We start from the raw sequence: 19,951 nt of genomic DNA, 5'->3' as shown, positions 1-19,951 counted from the left end.
CTGAGCGTTCTGGGTCCCAATTTACACAAATAGGCGCTGGATGACAAATTTGTATTATTTCTTAAATCCAGGATTCAATGAGAGAGAGAAGATCATATTTAATCCACTTTGCATTGCCTCTTATTCTTCCCTCTTAGTCTCGGGGCCTTTGCACTAGCTCTAAGTCACTTTGGATTTGTTGGGGGAAAGAAAAAGGACTAAACAAGATGGCAGAAAGTAGGTTGTAAAGATTTGAATGACCCTACCCCCTAGATTTCAATCTCAGTCAATACCACTTTAGTGCCACACATTCTTTTCTTTCCTCGTGGGCAAATATCCCTTGTTCTAGTTTGGTTGTCTTACACCTGCATGACCTTTTCTTTGACATCAAATCTCCTCAATGTGTTTTAGAAACAAGAGTAGAGTCATTTTTCTTACCTACTGCTTTGATCATGTAACATGTTCCTTACCTCCGCCCCCAATTATTTTCTTGTTATCATTTATGTTAAAGTTTGATTTTTAAAAACCTTTAATTGATAACAACTTAAAGGATCTATCTCCTGTCATATTTCAAGTGGTATCTTGTGTCCAACTCAGTCCTTGTTTTTTGGTGGATCACTATACTCCAACTTTGCCTAGATCTGATTTAATAATCTTCATGATTCTCTGAAATACATTACACCCAGGTCAAGAAACCTTAACTAAGGCCGTCTAAAATACAGCATATAAAAGAAAATCCTATTCTTGAAAACCAAATAGTATCCTTAAAAATTTTTTTTAAGGAAAGTTACAAACACATAAAAAAATTGTATGTAATGAAGCCCCATGAACTCAATGCCCAGTTCCAATAATTATTAACTCATGACCAATCTTGTTGATTCTATATCACTATCCATGTACCTACTTTTATATTGTTTTGAAGAGAAATCAGGCATCTGAAATCTATTATTACATATGATATTTTTACAAAAGACTTTTAAAAAGCATAACCGCAATACTATTATCACACCTAAAATATCTAATATATTTCATTAATAGCATCAATTAACCAGTGTTTGATTTTCCACTTGTCTCATTTTTTTTTTTCCCCTTGTTTGTTTGAACCAGGATCCAATCAAGTCCACACATTGTGACTGGTTGTTTCATTTACATTTCTTTTATAAATTCCTCCTCCATTTTCTTCTTGTGCAGTTTGTTGAAGGAAGCACATTGTTGGTCCTATGGAGTTTCCCATAATCTGGGTTTTGCTGATTACATTTAATTTATGCAATTTAATATGGTTTCCTTACCTCTCACTTATAACAGAGGTCTCTTTTAGATGCTTTCCCTACTTAGGCTTATTAACCCATCAGCATCTTTTTCTGTGCTTGAAATATTACTTTCAGTTGGTTATATTGTCATGCTTAAGGTAATCCCTCCTTTATGATATGTTTGCTCACCTCACCCCTTTGTTGACATTTTCAAACTCCTTCAACTGTAGCCCTCTCTTACCTGACTCATTATCTCCTGCCTCTAACATTTGCAATTCTTCCTTCTTTAGTCTTGGAAATACAGAGAAAAACAATGGCATAAAGAAAAGCAAAATGAGGGGTTGCCCTGGTGGCTCAGTCAGGTTACGCATCTGACTTGATTTCGGCTCAGGTCATGATCTCACCATTCATGAGTTCAAACCCTGCATCTAGCTCTGTGCTGACGATGTGGAGTCTGCTTGGGATTCTCTCTCTCTTCCTCTCTCTCTCTGTTCCTCCCCTGCTTGTGCTTGCTTGCCCTTTCAAAATAAATAAACAAACAAAAAAATTTTAAAAAAGCAAAGCAAAGCAAAATGAAAACAGCTCTCTCTACCCTGCTGCCGCCTCCTATCAGCCTACTTGTCCAATTTTTCCTCTCTATTCTCATTGCTCAGTTGTTTCTTAAGTCCCTGCATTCTGGATTCTATGCTCATCAGTGTATTCAAAGTGTACTCTCAAATGTAACTAGTGATCTTCTTAACAGTCATCTCTAGTTGTTTTGCTCGGTTCCCGTTCTCTCTCTCTTCCTCTCCCTTTTTTTTTTTTTTTTTTTTGAGACTGTTTGATAATTTATTCAGCAAATATTTGTTGAGCACTTAACCTTAAAAATAAAACTGTCAGTTGTTTTACCAGCAAAAATTGGTTTATTTGGGAATAGCAGGGGATTGTTACCTGGGACTGTAACCTGGGACATGCAAGGTTTAGCAAAATGATGGGCAAATACAGAGAACAAAGGAGAGACATTCTTTTATAGAGGAAAGGAGGAAGTTAGGAGGGGCTGTTATAAGCAAAAAGTACTTTGGAGTAAACTGGGAATTTGAAGTATTCTAGGGTTTTCATTGGCTGAGTTGTGACAGTCTCTCATTGGTTGGGCTGTTGTCAGGCAAGTGGAAAAAGCCTCCTTCTTCTTTCTGGGGTAGTCGAGTATAGGCTTCTTCCTTTTGGAAATGCAAGGCACATCGCTTTTTATTGGGGAATCTATAATTGACAATGAACTGTAGGGCATGAAACCTCCCCTTTCTGACCTCTCAGCTCCATTGTAAATGAGGTAGCCTTTACTTGGTTTCACAATACCTATGTTAGGTACTGTGCCATGTCTTAGTGATTTGATGATGAATAAAAAGATATGATCCTTGCCCTTATAAAGCTTCCAGTTGGGTAGGAGAAAATAACATTTATCAAACAATCACAAATTATTGTAAAATTACAATTCTGTCCAGTGCTAAAGAGAGGCAAATGGTCTCATAAGAACATCTAATAATGGGGAGATTTGACATAGTGCTGCTGAACAAAGAGCTAAAGGATAGTAGGGAAAATGTGGAAGGGTGAGATGGGGGTGAAAGGAGATTTCTAGGCAGAAGGAAAAGCATATGCAAAGGCCTGTTGGGGGTGGAAGATTGGAAGATTCAAGAAATTGAAAGAAGACCAGCAAAGAGGGTGGAGGTGAGACGGAAGAGGTAGGCAAGGGCCAGGTTATGTAGGTCATGTAGGCCAAGACAAAGAATTTGATTTTTTCCTAAGAACTATGGAAACTCACTAAAGTGAAGATTGGGATGTGTTATGTGACACATTCATATGTGCATTTGAAATTTTGTTTTGGATGCATTGAGGAGAATGCATCTGAGGGGGCAAGATTATGTGAAGTACAAATGCGAAGCAGTTACAGTATTTTAGGCAGAAGATGGTGGTGGCTTAGGTGAGGATGCTAACAGCCAGAAATAGCAAGAAGAGAGAGGACAGATAGCTATTTAGTGGATAAAACTCATAATGACTTGACCTTGAATTGACTGGGGTTGATGTATGGAAGACAGGTCATGGATTATTTGTAGGTTTCTGGTTTTTGCAGCTGGATGCCACTTTCTGAGATGAAGAATTCTGGAAGACCATATTTTGACAGGGAGAGTTAGATTTTGGGCATGGTGAATTTGAGATGTCCTTGAGACATCCAGGTGGAGGTAAAATTAGGCAGTTGGAAATCTGAGTGTGGAGGTCAGATGCAAAGTATGGCCTTGTAGTATTTGCATGTGGGTGGATAGTTGTTTAAGTAATGGGTGTGAATGAGATCTTCCAGGAAAGAGTATAGAATGAAAAGAGAAAGCAGCCTAGTCTCTTCTTGAAACTCATCTGGTGAACTTTCTGAGGTTACCCTGTCCTGGCTCTCCTCTCACCTCTCCTCTTCTGCCTCTCAACTGTTGCTGGTTTCCAGAGTATGGTCTTTTTTCCCCCTTGGAGAGCTAAATAGTTTTATCGCTTCCACAACTCATTTTATGTGAGATAAGTTCAAAATATTTCCAATTCTTATTCTTCCCTGGTTTCTAAAATTTATCTTTGCTGTGTACTAAGATTTCTACATGAATACCTTTTTTGTCTTCCCAAATACAACATATCTAAAATACTATTTATTGTTTCCCTCTGGATTCACCCTTATGATATCCATATTCCTTTCAGTGATCTTTTCATTTCCCCGGGTTTTCATCCCTGAAGGAATGATCATTTTTTACTCTTTCTTATCCCCATATATCTTATAATTATTTTTTTTCAATATATGAAATTTATTGTCAAATTGGTTTCCATACAACACCCAGTGCTCATCCCAAAAGGTGCCCTCCTCAATACCCATCACCCACCCTCCCCTCCCTCCCACCCCCCATCAACCCTCAGTTTGTTCTCAGTTTTTAAGAGTCTCTTATGCTTTGGCTCTCTCCCCATCTAACCTCTTTTTTTTTTTTTTTCCTTCCCCTCCCCCATGGGTTTCTGTTAAGTTTCTCAGGATCCACATAAGAGTGAAAACATATGGTGTCTGTCTTTCTCTGTATGGCTTATTTCACTTAGCATCACACTCTCCAGTTCCATCCACGTTGCTACAAAGGGCCATATTTCGTTCTTTCTCATTGCCACGTAGTACTCCATTGTGTATATAAACCACAATTTATATACATGGACATTCATCCATGTATTGTAAATGTCCATTTATATACAATGGACATTCATTAGTTGATGGCTCTTTCCATAATTTGGCTATTGTTGAGAGTGCTGCTATAAACATTGGGGTACAAGTGCCCCTATGCATCAGTACTCCTGTATCCCTTGGGTAAATTCCTAGCAGTGCTATTGCTGGGTCATAGGGTAGGTCTATTTTTAATTTTTTGAGGAACCTCCACACTGTTTTCCAGAGTGGCTGCACCAACTTGCATTCCCACCAACAGTGCAAGAGGGTTCCCATTTCTCCACATCCTCTGCAGTGTCTATAGTCTCCTGATTTGTTCATTTTGGCCACTCTGACTGGCGTGAGGTGATATCTGAGTGTGGTTTTGATTTGTATTTCCCTGATAAGGAGCGACGTTGAGCATCTTTTCATGTGCCTGTTGGCCATCCGGATGTCTTCTTTAGAGAAGTGTCTATTCATGTTTTCTGCCCATTTCTTCACTATATATCTTATAATTATTAAGTTCTTGCATTTATTTCCTTTTAAAGTCTCCTCTCACTTCCATTTCCTTTTTACTATTAATCTCTAGTTCAGCCCTAATTATTTCACTTTCAGATTCTTTCAGTAACACATTTAATAATATGGAAGGATATGACATAGTAATTAAGACTGTATGCTCTGAGCTCATATTATCTGGGCTCAAAATCTAACTCCTCCACTCCCTAGTTTTGTGACTGAGGCAAGTTATATGGCATCTCTTTGATTCGATTTTCTTACTTTTAAAATAGAGATGATAATCTGACTTTCATGGGGTTGTTGTGAAAGTTAAATGAGAAAATGCACATTAGCACAGTGTCTACCAAATAATAATAACTTGCCGCATTATAGATCTTATATAGTATAGTTGACCCTTGAACAACACAGATTTAAACTGTGCAGACTGACTGATCATGTAGTTTTTTAAAATAAATATAATAATAGTACTGTAAATATATTTTTCTTCCTTATGATTTTCTTAATATTTTCTTTTTTCTACCTTTATTATAAGACTACAGTGTATAATATATATAACATTCAAAATATGTATTAACCAACTATCTTATCAGTAAGGCTTCTGGTGAACAGAGGCTATTAGTAGTAGTTAAGGTTTTGGGGAGTCAGAAGTTACATGCAGATTTGCAACTTCACTAGAATTTACCAGTGGAGTCATCTGGGCCATGGGTTTCCTTTGTGGAAAGTTTTTTGATTATTAATTTAATATTTTAAATAGTTATGGAACTAATCAAATAATTCAGTATTGGGTAAATTGCAATAGTCTGTAATGTTTGAGGAATTGGTCCATTTTGTCTAAGTTGTCAAATTTATTTATATAGAGTCATTCATAGTATTACCTTATTATCTTTTTGAGGTCATCAAGGTCTGTAGTGACATCCCATGCTTCATTCCTGATGTTGGAAATAATATTTCTTCTCTATTTTGTCAGTCTTACTAGAGGTTTCTAAATTTTTTAGATCTTTTCAAAGAATCAGCTCTTTTATTTTTTTCAATTGTTTTTCTGTTTTCATTTTCGTTGATTTCTCCTCTTATTATTTCCTTCCTTCTGTGTAGGGTTTAATTCGCTCTTGTTTTCTTAGGTTCTTGAGATGGGTACTTAGAATACTGATATGTTGCTTTTCCTCTGTTCAGATGTATGCATTTCTTGCTATAAAAGGAGCTATAGAAAGAGCACTGCGTTAGCTCCTTTCTACAAGTTTTGACATATTTTAATTTTTATTCAGTTCAATGCATTTAAAACAATTTTCCCTTGAAACTTCCTCTTTGATCCATGGGGTACCTAAGAGTATGTTGTTTAATTTTCAAGTGTTTGTAGATTTTCTTATTATCTTTTTGTTATGAATTTCTGGTTTGATTCCATTGTTGTTGCAGGATGCACTTTGTGTGAGTTTAAGTCCTGTAAATTTATTTAAGTTTGTTTATGGCCCAGATGTGGCAAACCTTGGTACATGTTCTGTGGGCACCTAAAACAGTGTTTATTCTTTTGTTATTGGGTAAAAGGTTTAGCAAATGTCAGATCCTTTGGTTGATTATGGTACTGAGTTCACCCATGTACTTGCTAAATTTATGTCTAGTTGTCTTATCAATTGTTGAGAGAAAAATGTGGACATCTCCAGCTATAATTGTGGATTTGTCTATTCCTTCAGTTCTATCAGTTTTTGCTTTACATATTTTATAGCTCTGTTGTTGGATGTTTGCTTATTTAGAATTGCTCTGCCTTCTTGATGGATTGGGCCTTTTATGTAATGTTCCTCTCTGTCTCTGGTAATTTTCTTTGCCCCAGAGTCTACTTTATCTATGGTTAATAACTCCTGCTGTCTTTTGATTATTTGTATGCTGTATCTTTTTCATCCTTTTATTTTCAATATTATATTTAGAGTGAGTTTCTTATAGATAACATAAAGTTGTATCATGTTTGCTAATCCACTCTGCCAATCTGTGTCTTGATGTATTTAGAACATTTACAGGTAGGATAATAATTGATATTTTGGACTTTAAGCCAGTCATTCATTTAGTTTTGTTTTTGTTTTTCATGTCTTTTAGTTTTTCCTGCCTTCATGTAGAGTACAGGAATAATTTTTAGAATTCCATTTTTATTTATCTGTTTGCATTTTCTCTCACTTTATTCTTGGTGAGTCTAGCTGAAAGTTTGTTTTATCTTATTCTTTTCAAAAAGCAGCTCTTAGTTTTATTGATCTTTTCTATTGCCTTTTAAGTCTCTACTTCACTTATTTCCACTCTTATCCTTGTTATTTCCTTCCTTCTGTTAATTTTGAACTTCATTTGTTCTTCTTTTTCTAGTTCCTTGAGGTGTCAAGTTAGGTTGTGTATTTAAGGTCTTTCTTGTTTCTTAACGTAGACATTCATCTCTATGAACTTCCCTCTTAGAACTGCTTTTGCCCCCCCTCAGTTTTGGTGTGTTGAATTTCCATTTTCATTTGGCTTGAGGTATTTTTTGATTTATGATTTGATTTCTTCTTTGACTCATTGGCTGTTCAGTAGCATGTTGTTTAATCTCTATATATTTATAAATTTTCCAGTTTTCTTTTTGTAATTGATTTCTAGTTTCAAACCATTGTAATTGAAAAAGATGCCTGATATGACTTCATTCTCTTTAAATTTATTAAGACTTGTTTTGTGGCCTAATTTATGATCTGTCCAGGAGAATGTGTTTGCTTAAGCCATGTGTGCTTAAAGAAAGGTATGCATTCTGCTGCTTTTGGATGAAATATTCTGTATATGTCTTTTAAGTTCATCTTAATGTGTCATTTAAGGCCAATGTTTACTTATTGATTTTCTGTCTGGATGATCTATCCTTTGGTGAAAACAGAGTATTAAAGTCCCCTGATATTACCAACTTAGAGGTGCCTGGGTGGCTCAGTTAGATGAGCATCTGACTCTTGGTTTCGGCTCAGGTCGTGGTCTCACAGTCATGAGATCGAGCCCCGTGTCAGGATCCATGGTGGGCATGGAAGCTGCGTAAGATTCTCCCTCTCCCTACGCCTCTCCCAACTCGCTTGCACACTCTCTCTCAAAATATTTTTTTCTCATGTTTTATCTTGTTCTTTCATTTGGAACATATTCCCCTATTTCTTCATTTCCATTGTGTTAATGTACACACATTAGATAAAATAGCCTCCTCTCACAGTCTTAAAGGAATGGCATTGTGCAGTAGATGAACTTTATTATTCAACCTTGCCCTATCTCTTGGTTGCCTTTCAAACCTTTGTGATCGTGAAAACAGCCTGTTTTAACGCTAGTGACTCTGAGTAGTTGAGGGTGTGCTAGGACCCGTCAGTGTCCTGAATGGGATGATCCCTGTCAGCACCTAGATTCAGGCTGATGAAAGCCAGATCCTCAGGCAGTAGCTTGTAGAGTATGCAAATAGACCTCTTTCAGAGGAAGACTAGGAGATAAGAGTTTCTGTCTGCTCCCTTTGTGCTGATGGCCAGTTAAGAGCTGTTTCTTTCTTTGCTACTGTATCACTGAACCCATGAACAGAAGCCCCACTGGCCATCAGACTTAGGCTATCAAACGATGTGTCCTCTGGGCAGCCAGGGCGTTAGATATGTACATAAGCACCTTTCTTAGAGATGCAAACAACTTGGGGCAGGGCAGAGGGAGAGCACAGAAATGACGCCACTATCCTCCCTGGTCCCTGGAGAAGTTGGCCCCTAGATGTAGTTTAATTAGAAGCCTGCCCCTCAGGCCACAGCTATGAAGATAATCCAATAGGCCTCTTTCATAAATACCAGCAACCCTGACTGAGATAGAGACATAGTGCTAAGATGGTACCCACTGGCCCTCATCCCTAGATGGTACCTAAGTGGGCCTCGAGATGTGTGTTAAACCAGCAGTTTACCCCTCAGGCCAAAGCTCCAAGAGGAGCAAATAAGCCTCTTTCACAGAGAAACCAGCGTGTGTTTTGGTCACTGTCTCTGCTGTGCCCTGAGATTGGTAGCTGCCAAGTCTTGTCTCTTCATTTGTTACATTCCCATGGGACCGTGAACACAAGAGCCACTGGCCACCAGAGCGAGGCAACTAGAGGTGTTCCCAGGAGGGGATACCAGTCGTATGGACTAACTCCCCTCCAGGGCACACCAATGATCTGCGGTACAGCACAAGGAGAATAGGAAGAAAGTGCCCTCCCCCTAAGGTCTCTGGAGAAGATTAGAGTTGGCCCTTAGATGTGTGTTTATTTTATTTTTTTTTAATTTTATTTACTTTATTTGTTTTTTATTTAAAATTCAGTTAACATACAGTGCAATATTGGTTTCAGGGGTGGAATTCAGTGATTCATCAAAACACTTGATTATATAAAACACCCAGTGCTCATCACAACAAGTTCCCTACTTAGTACCCATCTAGCCCATCTTCCACTCACCTCCCTCTGTCCACCCATAGTTTGTTCTCTGTCATTCAGAATCTTCTTGTGGTTTGCTTCCCTCTCTTCTCTCCCCACTCCCATAAGTTCATCTATTTTGTTTCTTAAATTCCACATATTGAGTGAAATCATATGGTATTTGTCTTTCTCTGATTGACTTGTTTTGCTTAGCATAATACATTCTACCTCCATCCACGTCATTTCAAATGGCAAGATTTCATTCTTTTTGATGGCTGAGTAATATTCCATTGCATATATATACCACATCTTCTTTACCCATTAATCATTCTGTGGACATTTGGGCTCTCTATAGTTTGGCTATTGTTTATAATGCTGCTATAACTATTTGAAGGGGTGCATGTACCCCTTCAAATGTGTATTTTTGTATCCTTTGGGTAAATACCTAATAGTGCAATTGCTGGATTTTAGGGTAGTTCTATTTTTAGTTTCTTTTTTTTTTTAATTTTTTAACGTTTATTTATTATTGAGAGATAGAGAGACACAGAGCATGAGCAGGGGAGGGGCAGAGAGAGGGGGAGACATAGAATCCAAAGTAGGCTCCAGGCTCTGAGCTGTCAGCACAGAGCCCGACACGGGGCTCAAACTCACAAACTGCGACATCATGACCTGAGCCAAAGTCGGTCACTTAACCAACTGAGCCACCTAGGCACCCCTCTATTTTTTAGTTTCTTCAAGAACCTCTATACTGTTCTCCAGAGTGGCTGCAACAGTTTGCATTCCCACCAGTAGTTCAAGAGGGTTCCCCTTTCTCTGCATCCTTGCCAACATCTGTTGTTTCTTGTGTTGTTCATTTTAGCCATTCTGACAGTTGTGAGGTGGTATCTCATTGCGGTTTTGATTTATATGTCCCTGATGATGAGTAATACTGAGCATCTTTTGATGTGTCTGTTAGCCACCTGTTCATGTCTTCTGCCCGTTTCTTAACTAGGTTGTTCATTTTGTGGGTGTTGAGTTTGATAAGTTCTTTATAGATTTTGAATACTAACCCTTTATCCAATATGCTGTTTGCAAATATCTTCTCCCATTCTGTAGGCTGCCTTTAAGTTTTGCTGCTTGCTTCCTGTATGTGTGTTTAATAAGCCTGTTTCTCAGGCCATAGCTATGAACATAAGCTAATAAGTCTCTTTCATAGGAAGACTGGGCACCTCAGTCCATTGTCTCTCTGCTGTGCCCTGGGAGGTAGTTAAGGTGTCTTTTTCCATTGTCTATAATCCCGTGGGACCCACAAGTGTAAGCCTCACTGACCACCAGGCGACCTAGAGGTGGGCAGCAGGCACAAATATCAGAGCACCAGAGGAGAGTATAAGTTCCTTTCCAGGAGATACCAGTGGCCTGGAGCAAGGCAGAGGGTGAGCACAAAGAAGATGCCTGTAGGCCTCTGTTTTTGGAGAGTGTTTCATTAAGCCTGTAGATGAGTGTTAAATTAGATGCTTTCCCCTCTGGCAGATGCTTTAAGATAAATAGATAAGCTTCTTTCACCCAAAGTCTTGGTACTTTTTCCACTGGCTGCCTTTGTACTGGGCTCTGGAGTGGGTGAGTCTGCACAAGCCCTTTAAGAACTGTTTCTTAGTTGAAACAGCCTTGTGGGTCTCATGGACACAAGCCTTATTGGTTTTCAAAACCAGATGTTTTGGGGACTGTCTTTCAGGTGCAGGTCTTTAAAGTTGGGGTACCAGGTGTATGGTTCAAACCCTTCACTCTTCAAGGAGAAACTTGGGTTTGTGAGTTCTCTCCTGATCATAAGTTGCTGTGTGTTGTGGGAGAAGGGGACATTTATGACATGTCTCAGTTTCTCCTCCCCTTCATGTTATGTTATGTTTTTTTTGTTTTTTTATCCAACATGTAGGAGCTGCTTAGCTAGTTTTGGGTTTCTCTCAGAGGATCTTTCTCCATATATAGATTTTGTATGTCTGTGGGAAGAGGTTGAGTGCAGGATCCTACTACATCACTGGCTTGAACTGAAACCTCCATTTTAATTTATCTATAATGTTTTTGAGTGACTCTCTTTGTATAGGTCCTTTAGTGGTTGCTCGAGGTGTTATATATGCATAACTTATTGTGGGGAAATATGTTCTACTTACATAAATGGGTTAGAAAAAAGCTTAGGACAGAAAGCTGCCACCACGGGGCGAAAGCACCCAAGGTTAGCTAGTGAGATATTGTAATGGGATCACGAGTAACTTGTTATATCACCTGCAGGAAATTACTTTTCATCTGATACCAATATACTATTGTACATTGATCACAAACCCCACTTGCCTCCCAAGACTCTTTGCTTCTTACAACACACAAGTTAATGATTACTGTCTGATTGTTTTCTCCACATTCACGTGTGTAAGATCTTGTTTTCTTCACATTCACCATGTGGGTCCATAATTACGGAGACAAAACTCCTGTTTGGGGCTCTTGTCTCCTGGACATTAGCCACTCTCGTATTCAATTCTGTGTCTTCTCTCTTGCTGGATAAGAAAGAACTCCAGACTCATAGTCTGCGACAACTTATCACTGTCTATAGGTGTTGCCATTTTACCAGCTGGAATGCAGTATAGGATCCCTTTGTCCTTTTATGTCCCTTTATAATATAATCCTCCATTTTTAATTGTTTTAAATATTTCCTTTTCATACATCAAGAACTACATCAGACAATATTATAATTTTTCTTTCTCTGTCAAATGTAATTTTGAAAACTCAAATGAGGAAGGAAAGTCTATTGTGTTTATCCATTCTCTTATGATGTTTTATCTTTATTCTTGATGTCCCAAGAACAGCATTTTCTAAGTACTTCCTTTAGCCATTCTTTTAGGGTCAGTCTACTGGCAACATATTCTCCTAGTTTTCTTCATCTTAGAATGTCTTGTGTCTCCCTTTCATTCCTGAAGTATATTTTTGCTGAATATAGGATCTACCCATTCTTCTCTTTCAATAGGAAAATGTACTTCCTTCTAGCCTCCGCGGTTTCTGATAAGAAATCTTACCATTGAATTGTTTCCCCTTGTGGATAAAATGTCATTTCGTTCTTGCTGCTTTCAAGACTTTTCTCTTTGTCTGCAGTTTTTAAAAGGTTGGCTATGATGTGTCTTGGTGTGGATTTCTTTGTGTTTGACTGTGAGATTTTCCACTCTGCCCTAGGGAATAAGCACTGTGCTTTGTATCGTGCTTTTTCCTGCTTTGTGTAGTTTGTTCACACATGTGCCAATCAGTACTCAGTTGAATACTTGAGAGAGATCCTGTCCAGATCTGTGTTCTCTCTGTACTCTTTTCTCCAGTTCCCTTCTCTGTGAGCTCTAGCCATCTTGGTCTCTCCAGACTGTCAATTTTGCCTCTTCAATTCAGGCACACGTCCTTAGCCTGCGAATTCTCCAGGTTTAAGATGGTACAGTCATAGTCGTATGGCTCACCTCGCTTAATTTTCCATGCTTCAGGAATCACTGACCTACGTTACCTGATATTCAATGCCTTGAAAACTATGTACTATGTTCTATTCATTTTTTGAGTTTCTTTAGGCAGGAGGATAAATCTGGTCCTTATTAGACCATCTTGACTAAGATGACTTTTAATGGGACTAAAAATCAGCAGGTGGATCAGATAATACCCAGTTCATGCTGGGCAGCTCAGGTTTCATGGTAACTTGGTATCCCATGGTCCAGTGTTTAGGTGTGTTGAATGGGAATGTGGTGGGAATCACTGCCCCTGCATCCCTTATATCCTGGATGGTGGCACTAAGCTCTGAAATCCCTCCTAAGATTGCTTTAGGTTTACCGTTTTCCTAGGTAGAGGCATTTCTAATGGTTTCTATTTGACCTTTCTTGCCATAATAGCTCTCGTTCCATAGTCAGGGAAGCAATAAGGAATTCTGCCAGCTAAGTATGTCTATTCCAAGTATGCATTCTGAAATTGGAAAAGTAAACACAGGAAGGTTCAGGGACCCATTGGACCCACTGTGAAATTGACCTGAGCTCAAACTCCATCGATCACCTGACCTTCCTGAGCCCCTGCTCTGATTGGTTTTGGGTCTCCTGGAATTAGTGTCAATTCAGACCCAGTTTCTAGTAATCCCTGAAAGGTCTGAATATTTCCTGTTCCCCACTTCACAGTTACCCTGGTAAAAGGCAGTAGGTCCCTTTGAGCAAGGCTGGGAGGAATAATGGCAGTATACATTTTCAATAATGTACTTCAAGAAGAAGGAGACACCCCCTTCATTCAAAGGATTCTGAGTCTGTAAACTTGCTCAAGTCAATGAACGATTGAGGAGTCCCTGATCCTGTTTTTATGATTCAAGTTAGACTTTTGTTCACCGGTGTAGAACTTTCCTGCTTGTATAGAACAGGTAAGAATTTATTAGATTTTCTATCTATTTCACTTGTAGGAACACTGTAATTAACTAGCCAAAGCTATAAGTCTGTGTAAGTCAAACTATCAGATTGCTGCTTTGGCTCTCTTGTCCCTTGCAGTAACCAGGCCCACCTTGCTGATGGTGTTGGGGTGTCACCACTTGGCTTCTGCCACCCTGGGGTCCAATTTGTCCCAATGCATTTAGGTTTTCCAGTTGTGACTGCAGTTTCTACTGTAAGTTCTGTCCTATAAGAGAAGGGTGATCATAGAGCTCCTCAAGGATGCTGGGGCTCCCCTCACAAATTTATTTGTCAAAGTAGTGGTGAGAAGACGTACGTCTGAGCACCCCCCATCTCCCCCCCCCTCGCCCCCCACCAAACCCTGTGGGTAAGTAAGTCTTAAATCACAATGCACTCTGACATTCCAATCTCCCTAAGCCTTTGAATCCCTTCCTCTAACTGCCTTTCTAACTCCCAAACTGCAAAATTAAATGCACAATCAATAACTTCAGCCTGATCCAACTTTATGTTCCTTCCATCATTATCCCATACCCTTAGTATCCATTTCCACACATGTGCCCCAGATTTCTGCTTGTATGGATTATAAAAATCAAATACTTCTTTCTTTTGGAGTATAGCACATGGGTCACCTCACCTTAAGTGGCCTGCTAGGACTTGATTCTAGTTCTAGGTCTAGAAGCAAAGGGGTATGGTGGGGTGGATCCTGAGGAGAATCTGTATTATCTTGTAAGGCAGCTGCCTCAGGGGTGGCCATTATAGTTTCCTCAGTCAATGCAGGGTTAATCCCCTCAGATGGGGGTGGAACAGCTGACACTACTGGAAATGAGGATACTGCTGCCACTGGGTCTGGGGAGGCCAGTGCCACTGCAGTTGGGTGAAACACTTCAGCTGAGGGTGGGGAAGTCAGTTCCCCTGGGGACAGGGAGGAGTCTTCCACCAGCAGAGAAGACTCTTCAAAATTTAGCAGTTTGATGTCCCCACCTCCATCATTCTAACTTATTCTTTCTCAATTAATGACCTCTTTGTAACAGTAGAGCCTTTGAAAGCCCAGGAGTTCAAGTTACATCGTAATGCAGCCACTTGTAGGATGAGGGTCTGCATTTGATTTTCAGCAATTTCAGCCCTGCAGCTAGAGGAGATAAAAGGTCTCCTTTGGGGCACACATGAAGTTCTCAGTCATTTCTGTGGCCCAGGACCTGGACATTCAAATCTCTGAACTCATCCTTTTCTTTCCCCACGTTGTCTAGTGATCTTGGGAGCAACTAACCAATCTTATCCTATTTGTTAGTTTTCTGAAACTGTTTGAAAGTACACATAGCCATTTTAGTCTTGTTTCTTATAAGTAATTAATGAGTGCCCAGTGGAGATATTTTGCTTATCTTTATTGCCAGATTATGCAATCAACTATCTTTGCACTCTTTACTACTGGAAATAGTGTCCTTAGTGTCTTTAAATCTAATCAGATTAGAGGGGCACCTGGGTGACTCAGTTGGTTAAGCGTCTGACTTTGGCTCAGGTCATGATCTCACAGTTCATGGGTTCGAGCCCCGCATCGGGCTCTGTGCAGACAGCTTGGAGCCTGGAGCCTGCTTAGATCCTGTCTCCTTCTCTCTCTGCCTCTGCCCTGTTTGTGCTCTCTCTCTCTCTCAAAAATAAATAAACATTAAAAACATTTTTTTTTAAATCTCATTGGATTAGAGAGCCAATTTCAGAAACCCCAGAACTAATTCAGAATACTCATCTTTACAGTTCTGCTCCTTTAGAATCACCGTCAGTACCAAAATCTTTTTTTTTAACTAAAAAAATTTTTAATGTTTATTTTTGAGACAGAAACAGAGTGCAAGTGGGAGAGGGACAGAGAAAGAGGGAGACACAGAATCCGAAGCAGGCTCCAGGCTCCAAGCTGTCAGCACAGAGCCCAACATGGGGCTTGAACCCACGAACCGTGAGATCATGACCTGAGCCAAAGTCGGATGCTTAATCGACCAAGCCACCCAGGTACCCCAGTACCAAAATCTTTATTAGTCAGAGAAGCAGATCTAGTAAGGAGATTCATACAGATGTGTATGTATATGTTATATTTATATAGAAGCCATATTTATAACTTTAAAAATATATAATTATTTATTTATTATAGGAATTGGTTCATGTGATCATGGAGGCCAAGAAGTCCCACAATTAGTCATCTGCAAGCTGGAGAACCCGGCCAGTGGTGCAATTCAATCTGAGTCCAAAGGCCTGAGAACCAGGATCTTCGATGGCTGTACTGGCTTAAGCCAGGAGAGCAAATTTGCCCATCTGCATTTTTGTTCTCTTCAGGCCTTCAATGGATTGGATGGTGTCTACCCTCATTTGTGAAGGTGATCTTCTTTACTCAGTCTACTGATTCAAATGCTACTTTCTTCTGGAAACATCCTCACAGATGCACCCAGACAGAATGTTTTACCAGCTATCTGGGTACCCCTTAGCCCAGCCTAGCTGACACTAAAATTAACCATCACACCTACCGCCTTCTCCCATATCCTGCCATCTTAATTTTACATCCCAGTCTTCTCTCCTGAGCTACATGATCACATAGCTACTGTCTACTTGCCATTTTTACTTGAATGTCTCACTTTACTTTCAGATATAATATGTACAAAATTGAATTACCTCCCTTCTTCATGCCACAATGACAGAATTCCTCAGCGAGGGGATTTCTCCCTGTGAGTGATGACACTTACACTCAGTTGCACATACCAGATACCTGAGAGTCATTGATATCCACCCTTTTCTCCATTCTAGTAGATCACCTACAATCTACCCAAAGTATAGCTCAGACGCTTCCATTTTCCCTTATTTATTTTTGAGAGAGAGAGAGAGAGAGAGAGAGAGAGAGAGAGAGAGAGAATATGAGCGGGGGAGGGGCAGGGAGAGAGGGGGCAGGGGATCCCAAGCAGGCTCTGCACTGACAGCTGTGAGCCCGATGCGGGGCTCAAACCCACGAACCGCCAGATCATGACCTGAGCCGAAGTTGAAAGCTCAGTTGACTGACCCACCCAAGTGCCACCATCCTTCTCTCTCTTAATGTTGCCGTCCCCAGAGCTCATCTGTGACCACCTGTGATTTTTATATTTATGTTCCAGTATTCTCTTTGGTTTGTTTATAGCACGTAAACACACTTCATAATTATTCTTTTACTTACTTGCATATTCATTTCTTGAGAGTGGGAACCATGACTATCATATTTGTCATTGTTTTCCCAGCTCCTAGGACAGTGCCTAGTACTCAGAGGTAGGATTACTAGATATTTGCTGCATGAATGAGAGCATTGAGGCAGAGCCTCTGCTTCTCTGTCGAAAGGAACCAGCAAGAGCAGCCTCATTCTGTGGCAATCACAACATTACCCAGCAGGGGGAGGGGGGGTGCATACCAGACAAAGTGTGTCAGAGGGACCATGTCTACTGGAGTCTCCATTGGGCTGGTGGAGGAGGCTCCCTGTTCTGGTTGTCATCTTAGGACTTTAACTCCAACTGCTGTAATCACACAAACTGGTAACTGTAAACTGATTACCTTGAAAATATGTGGTTTGAGGGAGCTTTGGAGGATGGCAAGATCATCAACTTCTTTTTATATTCCTGTATTTTCTTTAAAACTTTATTTAAAGAGAGAGAGTGTGCATGTGCACGAGCAGGGGGAGGGGTAGAGAGCAAGAGGGAGAGAGAGAATTCCAAGCAGGCTCTGTGCTGATAGCACAGAGCCTGATGTGGTGCTCGATCTCATGAACCATGAGATCCTGACCTGAGTGGAAATCAAGAGTCAGATGCTTAGCCAACTGAGCCACCCAGGCACCTCTTTACATTCCTGTATTATTTAAAATTTTATAACAGGCATATGTTACATTATGATTTAAAATTTTTATAGAAGTTTAAATAAATATGTTTAAAAATAACGCACTTGGTTAAAAACTAAAACGTATTTGGTTGAGAAATGATGCTGCACGATTAATTTCTGAATGTGCTTTTCAGTGGTTCCAAGAGATTTGGCTTCAAAGACAGAATATTCTTTTGAGCAGAGTAAGACTGAGTCAGACTTCTTTCTTCATTTGCTCTTTTCTTCTTAATCTTCTATTCTGTGATTTTTCTATGCCATGATAGCTTCATTTGCTTTTGGTTTTGATTTGTCTTATTCTAATTTGTGATGGAATACAGGTTATCTCCTTGTAAAAGGAAAATTACTGATACTCTGGATGTGACTGCTATGTGAGATTAGATATAATCAGAGTCACCTATATGTACATAGGTAGGTAGTGACCAGGTTTGTAAGGCCCCAAGCCTCTGTCAGAAAGGGTTAGAGAAGAGGGGAATATGAAGATAGCTTATAAACTCACAACTCAGACATGTAGTATTTTGTTAAAGGATGTATATTCTCATCTAGAAACAGAAAGAAGGTCTGTAGCACTTAGGTTTGGGTTCTGTCTTAGATCTAGAACACCAGCTGTTATAGCAGACTTTCCTGGGACCTCAGCTAAAATCCTGAGACAAGCAGCAGGGCAGAGCATCTGCCTTTGATCCTTGCCACAGAATACTGAAAATTTCATGTTTCCAGGGGTACAGGGCTAGTGCCTGAGAAGGAGGATTTGAACTTTGGCTAGGCACCATTACCAAGGTATTTCGAGTGACAGGGAAAGAGAAGGCAAGTAACCAAATGTGTTCAGATGATGTAGATATGAGTATGGAAATGATGTCATTAAGAACAGCTAACATCTGTGGAGAAATTCTGACGTACCAGTCGCTGTAGCAAGCTCTTTAGGGGTATATGATCTCGTGTAATTATTACCACAGTCCTAAGATGGTATTATCCTGTTTTATAGATGAGGAAATAGGGGCACAGAAGCCACACATCTACTAAATGAGGAGTGGAGTTTGAAGTTAGGAATTATGCCTCAAAAACTCACTCTTGTACCTTCCACTCTCACTATACTCCTTTCTGCCACACATGTCTGATATCATCTCTTAGGTCAGACCCAAGCTCAAATGCCAACAAATAATGTAAATTAGATTTAATTAGTTGTATCTGGGAGAAAATATAGAGTAGTGGAGGCTGTAAGAAACCGGGTGACCCTAGTTGGAAAGGACATCAGGTTCTGGTGGAGTTCTGGTGGATTGTAGCCATGGGGTATTTCGGGTTTAGTATTGACAAATCCTTGATGCTTAAAAATACCACATGTGTGCTGTAAAATATCTAGGAATCTGGATATTTATGTGAATTCTTCTTGTATTTCTTATTTAAAAAATTTTATTATTATAAAACTACTGTGCCATGCAGATCTAACAAAGCACATCTGGTAGCAAAATGTGAAAGCTGGAAAAGGGAGGCCATTTATTTTTACTTCCTCTCAATCACACATACCCTTCTATGACAGAGTAGACCTGGACATCATAGTCTTATAGGACAGTCATTCTGTACCATGAAGGAATTTTCGCTGAGTTCCCCAGTTTTAGTTGTTGGATTGTTAAAGGAGGAGCCAAAGAGAATTTACAAATCCCTTTTCTTTTCCTTTCTTCCCAGAACAATTATCTGGCTTCTAAAACTGTTGTCTTCTACATAATCTCATTTTGAATGTCAATCTTTGAGTATTATCTCCTGACTTTGTTCTGCTCTCCTTGTGAAACAAATACCAATTCACCCATGGGCAATAAAGTTGGCTATTGCAGGAGCCAAAAGTAAAATAAATTTTATTCTTTTTTATTCTTTCTCCCAGGCTCAGAAGCCTCAGGACCTGTGTGCAGGACCTCAGTGCCTAGGCGATGTCTATCTACCTTAGCTCCTGTCAAGAAAGCTAAGCTTAAGAGGTTGGCTGGGAAAATGGCAGAGCAGAAGGACCATAAGCTTGCCTTGTCCCACAGATACAACTAGATAACACTCTCATCAGCATAAATCACTCAGAAAAATGATCCGAAGACTGGCAGAACAAACTCCAAAATTAAAATTAGGCCACATCAAAGAAGGTAAGAAGGGCAAAGATGCAGTCTGGGAGTGAAATGGATCATGACCATACACGGTGGGGAGGGAGCTGGTGGCACAGAGAAGGGCAAAAGACAGACGTTCACACTGAAGAGCCCATGAGCAGGGAGGACATTTGCCTTTGAAAGCAAGAGGGGCTGAATTTCATGAGTTTTTATAACCAGCAGGACTTAAAGCTTGGAATCTTAAAAATTGGTGGGCTTGGCTCTGGGAGATCCCA

At 39.8% G+C, this 19,951-nt stretch overlaps 1 protein-coding gene across 4 annotated transcripts in view; it reads left to right on the top strand.

The window, feature by feature from the left end:
• Positions 1 to 12,083: 12,083 nt before the first annotated feature.
• Positions 12,084 to 19,951, top strand: part of PATE2 (prostate and testis expressed 2) — a 62,088-nt gene continuing 54,220 nt past the window's right edge. For all 4 annotated transcript variants that reach the window (XR_007156246.1, XM_047877862.1, XM_047877861.1 and 1 more), the window contains exons 1-3: positions 12,084 to 13,700; positions 15,863 to 16,085; positions 19,469 to 19,715. The gene's annotated coding sequence lies outside the window, so the exon portion shown is untranslated. The remainder of the gene's footprint in view (positions 13,701 to 15,862; positions 16,086 to 19,468; positions 19,716 to 19,951) is intronic.

This window comes from Prionailurus viverrinus, chromosome D1 (assembly GCF_022837055.1).
Source record: "Prionailurus viverrinus isolate Anna chromosome D1, UM_Priviv_1.0, whole genome shotgun sequence".
NCBI lineage: Eukaryota > Metazoa > Chordata > Mammalia > Carnivora > Felidae > Prionailurus > Prionailurus viverrinus.
This window is presented reverse-complemented; position numbering and strand designations above follow the sequence as displayed.